The 13,080-nt window shown below is 41.4% G+C and overlaps 1 protein-coding gene across 2 annotated transcripts in view; it reads left to right on the top strand.

Annotated features, from left to right (window-relative positions):
* LOC139181686 (uncharacterized) overlaps window positions 1–13,080 on the top strand; it is a 56,497-nt gene that overhangs the window by 23,337 nt on the left and 20,080 nt on the right. The gene's annotated exons all lie outside the window — the stretch shown is intronic.

The following is a 13,080-nucleotide window of genomic DNA, read 5'->3' as shown; positions in this document are numbered from 1 at the left end:
CCCTGGAGAATCCCAGGGGCAGGGAAACCTGGTGGGCTGCCGTCTATGGGGTCACACAGAGTCAGACACGACTGAAGTGACTTAGCAGCAGCAGCAGCAGCAAGCAAACAATTACAGGCCAAAAAAAAAAAAAAAAAACCCGAATATGTGGAACTTTAACTGTTGTCTTAATTTGGAAGAGGGCTTTCATGAGTTCCTTGGGATCTCAGTTCAGGATGTGTGTATCACCTGCAATAAGGTCAGCCTTGCCTTTCAGTAAATTTTAGCTCTATTGTATTAAATCCTGAAATGTAGAAATGGTAAGGACCCAACAGAGCAGAAGAGAATAAGAAAAGGTTGCAAGAATATACAGAAGAACTATACAAAAAAGGTCTTAATGACCCAGATAACCACAGTGGTGTGATCACTCACCTGGAGCCAGACATCCTGGAATTCAAAGTCAAGTGGGCCTTAGGAAGTATCACTACAAACAAAGCTAGTGGAGGTGATGGAATTCCAGCTGAGTTACTTCAGTCTTAAAAGATGATTCTGTTAAAGTGTTGCACTCAATATGCTAGCCAATTTGGAAAACTCAGCAGTGGCTACAGGATTGGAAAAGGACAGTTTTCTTTCCAATCCCAAAGGAGGGCAATGCCAATGAATGTTCAAACTACTGCATAATTGTGCTCATTTCACATGCTAGCAAGGTAATCTTCAAAATGCTCAAAATCCTTCAAGCTAGGCTTCAACAGTATGTGAACCAAGAACTTCCAGTTATACAAGCTGGATTCAGAAAAGGAAGAACAAGATATCAAATGGACATCATCTGTTGGATCATAGAAAAAGCAAGAGAATTCCAGAAAAAAACATTTACTTCTGCTTCACTGACCACGTTATAAAGCCTTTGACTGTCTGGATCACAACAAACTGTGGAAAATGCTTAAAGAGATGGGAAAACGAGACCACCTTGTTTGTCTCCTGAGAAACCTGCAGTCAGGCCAGGAAGGAAGAGTTAGAACTCAACATGGAACAACAGACTAGTTCAAAATTGGGAAAGGAGTATATCAAGTCTGTATATTGTCACACTGCTCATTTAACTTCTATGCAGAGTACATCGTGTGAAATGCGTGTACTGAAATGAAGCCTGAGCTGTAATCAAGATTGCCAGGAGAAATATCAATAACCTCAGATATGCAGATGACACCACACTTATGGTAGAGGAAAGAGAAACTAAAGAGCCTCTTGATAAAAGTGAAAGAGGAGAGTGAAAAAGCAGGCTTGAAACTCAACATTTAAAAAATGAAGATCATGGCATCCAGTCTAATAATTTCATGGCAAATAGATGGGGAAACAGTGGAAACAGTGACAGACTTTATTTTCTTGGGCTCCAAAATCACTACAGATGGTGAGTGCAGCCATGAAACTAAAAGACACTTCCTCCTTGGAATAAAAGCTATGATCAACCTAGACAGCATAGTAAAAAGCAGAGACATTATTTGACTGACAAAGGTCCATCTAGTCAAAGCTGTGGTTTTTCCAGTAGTGATGTATGGATGTGACAGTTCGACCAGAATAAAGGCTAGGTACCAAAGAATTGGTGCTTTTGAACTGTGATGTTGGAGAAGACTCTCTTGAGAGACCCTTGGACTGCAAGGAGATCAATCCGCTCAATCCTAAAGGAAATCAACCTTGAATATTCATAGGAAGGACTAATGCTGAAGCTGAAGTTCTAATACTCTGGCCACCTGATGCCAAGAGTTGACTCATTGGAAAAGACCCTGATGCTGGGAAAGCCTGAGGGTAAGAGGAAAGGGAAACAGAGGATGAGACAGTTGGATGGCAACATCAACTCAATGGACATGAGTTTGAGCAAGCTCTGGTAGATGGTGAAGGACAGGGAATCCTGGAGTGCTACAGTTCATGGGATCGAAAAGAGTCTAAACAACGATTGTATTAAGTCATAAAAGCTGTGGCAACAAGATGACCTGACCTCTCTTGAGTGCTTTCTATGCATCAGGTGCTGTGCTATGCAATCTACACCTATTAAGTGATTTCTATAGGTTTGATAACACTTAATGGATTAGAAAGCAGGTTTAAAGAGGCAACATTTTTCAATTTGTTAATGTGGTGTATTACATTGATTGATTTGCGGATATTGAAGCATCCTAGCATCCCTGGGATAAAGCCCACTTGGTCATGATGTATGATCTTTTTAATGTGTTGTTGGATTCTGATTGCTAGAATTTTGTTAAGGATTTTTGCATCTATGTTCATCAGTGATATTGGCCTGTAGTTTTCTTTTTTTGTGGCATCTTTGTCAGGTTTTGGTATTAGGGTGATGGTGGCCTCATAGAATGAGTTTGGAAGTTTACCTTTCTCTGCAATTTTCTGGAGGAGTTTGAGTAGGATAGGTGTTAGCTCTTCTCTAAATTTTTGGTAGAATTCAGCTGAGAAGCCGTCTGGACCTCAACTTCTGTTTGCTGGAAGATTTCTGATTACAGTTTCAATTTCCATGCTTGTGATGGGTCTGTTAAGATTTTCTATTTCTTCCTGGTTCAGTTTTGGAAAGTTATACTTTTCTAAGAATTTGTCCATTTCTTTCAAGTTGTCCATTTTATTGGCATATAATTGCTGATAGTAGTCTCAGGATCCTTTGTATTTCTGTGTTGTCTGTTGTGATCTCTCCATTTTCATTTCTAATTTTGTTGATTTGGTTTTTCTCCCTTTGTTTCTTGATGAGTCTGGCTAATGGTTTGTCAATTTTATTTATCCTCTCAAAGAACCAGCTTTTGGCTTTGTTGATTTTTGCTAAAGTCTCTTTTGTTTCTTTTGCATTTATTTCTGCCCTAATTTTTAAGATTTCTTTCCTTCTACTAACCCTGGGGTTCTTCATTTCTTCCTTTTCTAGTTGCTTTAGGTGTAGAGTTTATTTGAGTTTTTTCTTGTTTCTTGAGGTATGTCTGTATTGCTATGAACCTTCCCCTTAGCACTGCTTTTACAGTGTCCCACAGGTTTTGGGTTGTTGTGTTTTCATTTTCATTCGTTTCTATGCATATTTTTATTTCTTTTTTGATTTCTTCTGTGATTTGTTGGTTATTCAGTAGCGTGTTGTTCAGCCTCCATATGTTGAAATTTTTAATAGTTTTTCTCCTGTAATTGAGATCTAATGTTACTTCATTGTGGTCAGAAAAGATGCTTGGAATGATTTCAATTTTTTTGAATTTACCAAGGCTAGATTTATGGCCCAGGATGAGCTCTAACCTGGAGAAGGTTCTGTGTGCACTTGAGAAAAAGGTGAAATTCATTGTTTGGGGGTGAAATGTCCTATAGATATCAATTAGGTCTAACTGGTCTATTGTGTCATTTAAAGTTTGTGTTTTCTTGTTAGTTTTCTGTTTAGCTGATCTATCCATAGGTTTGAATGGGGTACTAAAGTCTCCCACAACTATTATTGTGTTATTGTTAATTTCTCCTTTCATACTTCTTAGCTTTTGTCTTACATACTGCCATGTTCCTATGTTGAGTGCATATATATTTATAATTATTATATCTTCTTCTTGGATTGATCCTTTGATCATTATGTAGTGTCCTTCTTTGTCTCTTTTCACAGCCTTTGTTTTAAAGTCTACTTTATCTGATATGAGTATTGCTACTCCTGCTTTCCTTTGGTCTCTATTTGCGTGGAATACCTTTTTCCAGCTTTTCACTTTCAGTCTGTATGTGTCCCTTGTTTTGAGGTGGGTCTCTTGTAGACAACATATATAGGGGTCTTGTTTTTGTATCTATTCAGCCAGTCTTCGTCTTTTGGTTGGGGCATTCAATCCATTTATGTTTAAGGTAATTATTGATAAGTATGATCCCATTGCCATTTACTTTATTGTTTTGGGTTCAAGTTTATACACCCTTTTTGTGTTTCCTGTCTAGAGAAGATCCTTTAGCATTTGTTGGAGAGCTGGTTTGGTGGTGCTGAATTCTCTCAGCTTTTGCTTGTCTGTAAAGCTTTTGATTGCTCCTACATATTTGAATGAGATCTTTGCTGGGTACAGTAATCTTGGATGTAGTTCATTTTCTTTCATTACTTTGAGTATGTCCTGCCATTCCCTTCTGGCCTGAAGAGTTTCTATTGAAAGATCAGCTGTTATCCCTATTGGGGTCATGTTGTGTGTTATTTGTTGTTTTTCCCTTGCTGCAAATTGGAAAAAATAAAAGCCATATGATTATCTCAATAGATGCAGAGAAAGCCTTTGACAAAATTCAACATCCATTTATGATAAAAACTCTCCAGAAGGCAGGAATAGAAGGAACATGCCTCAACATAATAAAAGCTATATATGACAAACCCACAGCAAACATTATCCTCAGTGGTGAAAAATTCAAAGCATTTCCCCTAAAGTCAGGAACAAGACAAGGGTGCCCACTCTCACCACTATTATTCAACATAGTTTTAGCCACAGGAATCAAAGCAGAAAAAGAAATAAAAAGAATCCGAATTGGAAAAGAAGACGTAAAGCTCTCACTGTTTGCAGATGACATGATCCTCTACATAGAAAACCCTAAAGACTCCACCAGAAAATTACTAGAGCTAATTAATGAATATAATAAAGTTGCAGGAAATAAAATCAACACACAGAATTCCTTTGCATTCCTATACACTAATAATAAGAAAATAGAAAGAGACATTAAGGAAACAATTCCATTTACCATTGCAATGAAAAGAATAAACACTGGTGAAAGAAATCAAAGAGGACACTAATAGATGGAGAAATATACCATGTTCATGGATTGGAAGAATCAATATAGTGAAAATGAGTATACTACCCAAAGCAATCTATAGATTCATTGCAATCCCTATCAAACTACCAACGGTAATTTTCACAGAGCTAGAACAAATAATTTCACAATTTGTATGGAAATACAAAAAACCTAGAATAGCCAAAACAATATTGAGTAAGAAGAATGCAACTGGAGGAATCAACCAGCCTGACTTTAGGCTCTACTACAAAGCTGCAGTCACCAAGACAGTATGGTACTGGCACAAAAACAGAAATATAGATCAGTGGAACAAAATAGAAAACCCAGAGATAAACCCATGCACCTATGGACACCTTATCTTTGACAAAGGAGGCAAGAATATACAATGGAGAAAAGACAATCTCTCTAACAAGTGGTGCTGCGAAAACTGGTCAACCACTCGTAAAAGAATGAAACTAGAACACTTTCTAACACCATACACAAAAATAAACTCAAAATGGATTAAAGATCTAAATGTAAGACCAGAAACTATGAAACTCCTAGAGGAAAACATAGGCAAAACATTCTCTGATATAAATAATAGCAGGATCCTCTATGACCCACCTCCAAGAATATTGGAAATAAAATCAAAAATAAACAAATAAGACCTTATTAAAATTAAAAGCTTCTGCACAACAAAAGAAACTATAAGCAAGCTGAAAATACAGCCTTAAGAATGGGAGAAAATAATAGCAAATGGAACCACTGACAAAGAGTTAATCTCAAAAATATACAAGCAACTCCTGCAGCTCAATTCCAGAAAAATAAACAACCCAAACAAAAAATGGACCAAAGAACTAAACAGACATTTCTCCAAAGAAGACATACAGATGGCTAACAAACACATGAAAAGATGCTCAACATCAATCATTATCAGAGAAATGCAAATCAAAACCACTATGAGGTACCATTTCACGCCAGTCAGAATGGCTGCTCTCCAAAAGTCTACAAGCAATAAATGCTGGAGAGGGTGTGGAGAAAAGGGAATCCTCTTACACTGTTGGTGGAAATGCAAACTAGTACAACCACTATGGAGAACAGTGTGGAGATTCATTAAAAAACTGGAAATAGAATTGCCATATGACCCAGCAATCCCACTGCTGGGCATACACACAGAGGAAGCCAGAATTGAAAGAGACACATGTACCCCAATGTTCATCACAGCACTGTTTATAGCAGCCAGGACATGGCAGCAACCTAGATGTCCATCAGCAGATGAATGGATAAGAAAGCTGTGGTACATATACACAATGGAATATTACTCAGGCATTAAAAAGAATACATTTGAATCAGTTCTAATAAGGTGGATGAAACTGGAGCCTATTATACAGACTGAAGTAAGCCAGAAAGAAAAACACTAATACAGTGTACTAATGCATATATATATGGAATTTAGAGAGATGGTAATAATAACCCTGTATGCGAGAAAGCAAAAGAGACACAGATGTATAGAACAGTCTTTTGGACTCTGTGGGAGAGGGCGAGGGTGGGATGATTTGGGAGAATGGCATTGAAACATGTATAATATCATATGTCAAACGAATCGCCAGGCCAGGCTCGATGCATGATACAGGATGCTCCGGGCTGATGCACTGAGATGACCCAGAGGGATGGTATGGGGAGGGAGGTGGGAGGGGTGTTCAGGATGGGGAACACGTGTACACCCATGGCAGATTCATATTGATGTATGGCAAAACCAAAACAATATTGTAAAGTTATTAGCCTCCAATTAAAATAAATAAATTTGTATTAAAAAAATAAAAATAAAGAGGCAACACAACTGTATTTTTAATTCTTTATTAAAACAACTGAACCTGCCTTGTCGTTAATAAGAATATGAATACAAGCCTCATCTGTACTGCAATTTTTATGTTTAATTCAGCAAATATTAGAAAGGTAAACCTATTAAGCACTGAGATCAGACTTGGGAGAAGATGGGAAGTGTGAGGTAATTAGCAAGACGTTGGACTTGTCCCAAAATGCAAATGCCAAAGAATGCTCAAACTCCCGCTCAATTGCACTCATTTCACACGCTATTAAAGTAATGCCCCAAAGCCTCTGAGCCAGGCTTCAGCTGTACGTGAACTGTGAACTTCCAGATGTTCAAGCTGGTTTCAGAAAAGAGAGAGGAACCAGAGACCAAATTGCCAACATCCGCTGGATCATCAAAAAAGCAAGAGAGTTCCAGAAAAACATCTACTTCTGCTTTATTGACTATGCCAAAGCCTTTGACTGTGTGGATCACAATAAACTGTGGAAAATTCTGAAAGAGATGGGAATAACAGGCCACCTGACCTGCCTCTTGAGAAACCTGTATGCAAGTCAGGAAGCAACAGTTAGAACTGGACATGGAACAACAGACTGGTTCCAAATAGGAAAAGCGTATGTCAAGGCTGCATATTGTCACCCTGCTTATTTAACTTATATACAGAGTGCATCATGAGAAACGCTGGGCTGGAAGAAGCACAAGCTGGAATCAAGATTGCCAGGAGAAATATCAATAACCTCAGATATGCAGATGACACCAACCTTATGGCAGAAAGTGAAGAAGTACTAAAGAGCCTCTTGATGAAAGTGAAAGAGGAGAGTGGAAAAGTTGGCTTAAAGCTCAACATTCAGAAAACTAAGATCATGGCATCCGGTCCTATCACTTCATGGCAAATAGATGGGTAAACAGTGGAAACAGTGGCTGACTTTATTTTTTGGGACTCCATAATCACTGCAGATGGTGACTCCAGCCATGAAATTAAAAAACACTTACTCGCTGGAAGAAAAGTTATGACAAACCTAGACAGCATATTAAAAAGCAGAGACATTACTTCACCAACAAAGGTCCGTCTATTTAATGCTATGGTTTTCCCAGTAGTCATGTATGGATGTGAGAGTTGGACTATAAAGAAAGTGGAGCACCAAAGAATTGATGTTTTTGAACTGTGGTGTTGGATAAGATTCTTGAGAGTCCCTTGAATTGCAAGGAGGTCCAACCAGTCCATCCTAAAGGAGATCAGTCCTGAATGTTCATTGAAAGGACTGATGTTGAAGCTGAAACTCCAATCCTTTGGCCACGTGATGCAAAGGGTTGATTCATTTGAAAAGACCCTGATGATGGGAAAGATTGAAGGCAGAAGGAGAAAGGGAAGACAGAGAATGAGATGGTTGGATGGCATCACCGACTCAGTGGACATGATTTTGGGTAAACTGTGGGAGTTGGTGGTGGACAGGGAAGCCTGGCATTCTGCAGTCCATGGGGTCACAAAAATTCGGGCACAACTGAACTGAACTGGATTTGTGACTGAACTGAACTGAACTGGATTTGTCCCAAGAGGCTGACTGTGTAACTGGGAGAGAGGAAAAATGGACCAGGTGAAAGGAAGAAAGGATACAGCCAGACACAGTGCAATGCCTCAGGAGAACTTTGGCCAAGAGGACACTGATTGCTACAGAGAGGATGTGGGAAAGCTCGGAGATGCAGTCCAAACTGAGCTGAGTAAACCACAAGAGGAGACGTGGAAGCAGGTGTGTTCCCTGAGTCTGTCTCCATTCTTTAACAGCATGAGTTCATGAAGCTGAGCAGACACATTGAGCCCAGGCGGGAGCACTGGCAGACAGAAGATCAACGTCTGAGAGCAAACCCCTGGCAAGGGGCACACTGTGTGCAGCCAGTGCTGTGGAGTAAAGGAGAGGGCCACCTGTAGGCTCTGAGTGAGTGGCAAGGGTAGTTGGTTGGCATAGAGAGTGCCTTTATAAAATAAGGAGCTAACATTCAAAAACCAGGAGATCTCTTACTGAACTTCAGCTTTTTTGGCCATTCTGGACAAATCAAAAGGCCTGGCACCTGGCCTGCACACCCTCCTATTGTGAGTGGCAGCTCCTCCTGGGCTAGATCATGCCCTCTCCGTGTGTTCTAGCCCCCTCACTCCCCGTGGTTTGCACCCGCTGACCTCACTTCTTCAAGTTGCCTGCCAGGGCCCTGGAGCAGCAGGGACACTGTCACTTGGCTGAGTCTCATGGTCAGTCAGAGGACTAAAAAGGTCAACAGGTTCTGTGCATAAATCTCACTACGATTTTACTACCTGTTACCTTAGCTTCCTCATCTGTTAAGTGGGTGTAATAGTATACTCAAATATATAGCAACCACCCTATGTGTAATTTGCTTAGCATAGCATCTGGGCCCATCAGTTGAGTTAAGTTGCTCAGTCCTGTCCAACTCTTTGCGACCCCATAGACTGCAGAACACCAGGCTTCCCTGTCCATCACCAACTCCCAGGGCTTGGTCAAACTCATGTCCATCGAGTCAGTGATGCCATTCAAGCATCTCATCCTCTGTCACCCCCTTCTCCTGCCTTCAGTGTTTCCTATCATCAGGGTTTTGTTTTTGTTTTCCAAAGAATCAGTTCTTTGTATCAGGTGCCAAAGTATTGGAGTTTCAGCTTCAACATCAGTCCTTACAATGAATTTAGGACTGATTTCCTTTAGGATTGATTGGTTGGATCTCCTTGCAGTCTAAGGGACTCTCAAGAGTCTTCTCCAACACCACAGTTCAAAAGTATCAGTTCTTCAGCCTTCAGCCTTCTTTATGATCCAATTCTTACATCCATACATGACTACTGGCAAAATCATAACTTTGACTAGACAGACCTATGTCAGCAAAAAATGTCTCTGCTTTTTACTATGTGGTTTAGATTGGTCATAGCTTTTCTTCTGAGGAGCAAGTGTCTTTTAATTTCATGGCTGCAGTCACCATCTGCAGTGATTTTTGGAGTCCAAGAAAATAAAATCTCTCACTGGTTCCATTGTTTCCCCATCTATTTGCCATGAAGTGATGGGACCGGATGCCATGATCTTACTTTTTTGAATGTTGAGATTTAGCCAGCTTTTTTACCCTTCTCTTTTACTTTCACCAAGATGCTCCTCAGCTCCTCTTTGTTTTCTGTCATAAGGTTTGTGTCATTTGCCTATCTGAGGTAATTGATATTTCTCCCAGCAATGTTGCTATGCCAATAGCAAACTGCTTAAAAACAGTCCCCAGAACCCCAGAGGGACATGGTAGCAGGCTGGTGACAATGAAGCACTTTCTTCTGCCCTTGTCAGCCAAGGGTAGGTCCCAAAAGTAGATGAAAGACCCCAGCATAATTTTCCTGGTCGCCTTCCCCATAACATTTTTGTGCACCAAGTTTATCCCAGCCTTTCAACTCATGGAACCCTCCCTGCTGTCCTAGTGACTGTGCACTGTTACTACACTCAACATACAGATGTGAAACCTGAGGCTGAAAAGGGTCAGCCTGATGAAAAGGGTCATCACTGGTTTAAGATCTAAAACCCTGGCTTCTGAGTCACGATGCCACAATGCTAAAGACAAACTCAGGCAAGGACACTTATCTGGACTGCTCAGACCTGCACTGTGAGGCTTATGGCCATATATCCTCATGGATAACCGGGGTACCTCAAGGGTCACTGGAGCACAGAAGCCGGCTGGGGTGGGCAAGCAAGAGACAGCTTCCAGATCATGGGCTGACCAGAAACCACAATTTTGCTCAAGGAAAACCTGGCCTTTGTAATTTAGGGTCCAGGTTAATCCTAAGAAAATGATTAGCTACCAAGCATGGAGCAAGTGAGCCCCCACTGCCACTTCCTAAAGGCAGCTTTCCGTCCTGTCCAAAGTTAATGCACAGGTTTCTCAGAGACAGAGGAGGCTGCCCAGCAGGGCAAGCAGCACCAGCAGCAGCACAAAGCCCTTTCCACTCATCTCCTCTACCTGCATTTCCTATTGGTCCTTGAGAAGTGTGCTATGAAAGCAAGTCAACCAGGTGAGCCTAATGCTGCTGAGCTTCTGGTGTCATCGCCTGTATCTCAAAACCAGAGACTCCTGAATCACGTTAATACCCCAGAATTATGTGGGTCGACCAAGGTTTTCTGGGGCTGTACTGGGAGACTGCACAGGGCTCCAGATGTCCTGAAACAAGATGGCAGACAGGTTTCCAGGATTACAAACTGGTGAATACACGTGCTTGCCAAGGGTCCTTCTTTTTAGCTCTAGGTTCCACCCATTTCTACCACAGAAGACCATGGTTGGTACCAAAAGACACCACATCCTGAGGCTGTTTGGCAGACGGTGGGGTGTGTAGTTATCCAGGTTGACCTGGGGCTGGCCCTCGGTCCTGCCTGTCCCAGGAAGGGCATCCCTCTAGGCTGAAGGCTGGAGGAAGGTAACACATCCTCTACCCCCGGGCCTCTGGCTGTCCTCTGAAAGTGTTCGCTCTTAAGGGACTAGGATCACTTGTTCCTAATGTTTTGTCCAAAAGCCTTGGGGGCCACAAGAGTTTACAGATTTAGAAATCATTGACAGGGACACAATGATCATCAACACCCCGGCAGGGGCTGACAAACACTGACATGGCAGCAGTGAACCATGTGACTGTTAATACCAAGTGGGCTCAGTTCAGTTCAGTCACTCAGTCATGTCCGACTCTGCGACCCCATGAATCGCAGCACACCAGGCCTCCCTGTCCATTACCAACTCCTGGAGTTTACCCAAACTCATGTCCATCGAGTCAGTGATGCCATCCAACCATCTCATCCTCTGTTGTCCCTTTCTCCTCCTTCCCCCAATCCCTCCTAGCATCAGGGTCTTTTCCAATGAGTCAACTCTTCACATGAGGTGACCAAAGTATTGAAGTTTTAGTTTAAGCATCAATCCTTCCAATGAACACCCAGGACTGATCTCCTTTAGGATGGACTGGTTGGATCTCCTTTCAGTCCAAGGGACTCTCAAAAGTCTTCTCCAACACCACAGTTCAGAACACGTGTATACCTGTGGCGGATTCATGTTGATGTATGGCAAAACCAATACAATACTGTAAAGTAATTAGCCTCCAATTAAAACAAATAAATTTATAATTTTAAAAAAAAGCATCAATTCTTCGGTGCTCAGCTTTCTTCACAGTCCACCTCTCACATCCATACATGACCACTGGAAAAACCATAGCCTTGACTAGACCGACCTTTGTTGGCAAAGTAATGTCTCTGCTTTTTAATATGCTATCTAGGTTGGCCATAAATTTCCTTCCAAGGAGTAAGTGTCTTTTAATTTTATGGCTGTAATCACCATCTGCTGTGATTTTGGAGCCCCCCCAAATAACATCTGACACTGTTTCCACTGTTTCCCCATCTATTTCCCATGAAGTGATGGGACCAGATGCCATGATCTTAGTTTTCTCAATGTTGAGCTTTAAGCCAACTTTTTCACTCTCCTCTTTCACTTTCATTAAGAAGCTTTTTAGTTCCTCTTCACTTTCTGCCATCAGGGTGGTGTCATCTGCATATCTGAGGTTATTGATATTTCCCCCGGCAATCTTGATTCCAGCTTGTGCTTATTCCAGCCCAGTGTTTCTCATGATATACTCTGCATATAAGTTAAATAAGCAGGGTGACAATATACAGCCTTGATGTGCTCACTCCTTTTCATATTTGGAACCAGTCTGTCGTTCCATGTCCAGTTCTAACTGTTGCTCCCTGACCTGCATACAGATTTCTCAAGAGGCAGGTCAGGTGGTCTGGTATGCCCATCTCTTTCAGAATTTTCCACAATTTATTGTGATCCACACAGTCAAAGGCTTTGGCATAGTCAATAAATTTGGCCATGGAGTACAGAATGAAGCAGGGCAAAGGCTAATAGAGTTTTGCCAAGAGAACTCACTGGTCATAGCAAACACCCTCTTCCAACAAGACAAGAGAAGACTCTACACATGAACATCACCAGATGGTCAACACTGAAATCAGATTGATTATATTCTTTGCAGCCAAAGATGGAGAAGTGCCAGGGTCCAGCCCCGGTGGATCCAGGGAAATTTGAAGGGGAGACGGCTTTGGCGAACTGGATACAATAGCTTTAATTAAATATTAATTAGAGGTATAAAGAGTAATAGAATAAGGATAGCTCAGTAGGAAAATTCAGCGGAGAAAAGAGGCTGAATAACTTGGTTTACGTGGAAAGCTAATAAAATTCCAAAATAAGGAATTTACGTCACCTACATAGGCCACAGGCGTCCTCCCATTCTCCCAAAGGAGAGGAGACACTAAGGCCTCCCCAGTCAGATCTTGGAAGCCCAGGCATAATTAGTAGGCTTGACAAGCCTCCACGTTCCAGATGGGGATTCAGCCAGAAGGTGAGAGAAAGAACGACATGGGGAGACAAGTCTTTCGAGGAACTGATCCCATTTTTTATTTTTCCAGGGTCTGTTTTTATACACTGAGATGTTATACAAAAGTCATGCGGGGTCAGCAGTCCTGACTTTTATTAAAGTCAGGTTC

This window comes from Bos indicus, chromosome X (genome assembly GCF_029378745.1).
Source record: "Bos indicus isolate NIAB-ARS_2022 breed Sahiwal x Tharparkar chromosome X, NIAB-ARS_B.indTharparkar_mat_pri_1.0, whole genome shotgun sequence".
Taxonomy (NCBI): Eukaryota; Metazoa; Chordata; class Mammalia; order Artiodactyla; family Bovidae; genus Bos; species Bos indicus.
The sequence above is the reverse complement of the archived record's forward strand: the minus strand, read 5'-3'. Positions and strand labels throughout refer to the sequence as shown.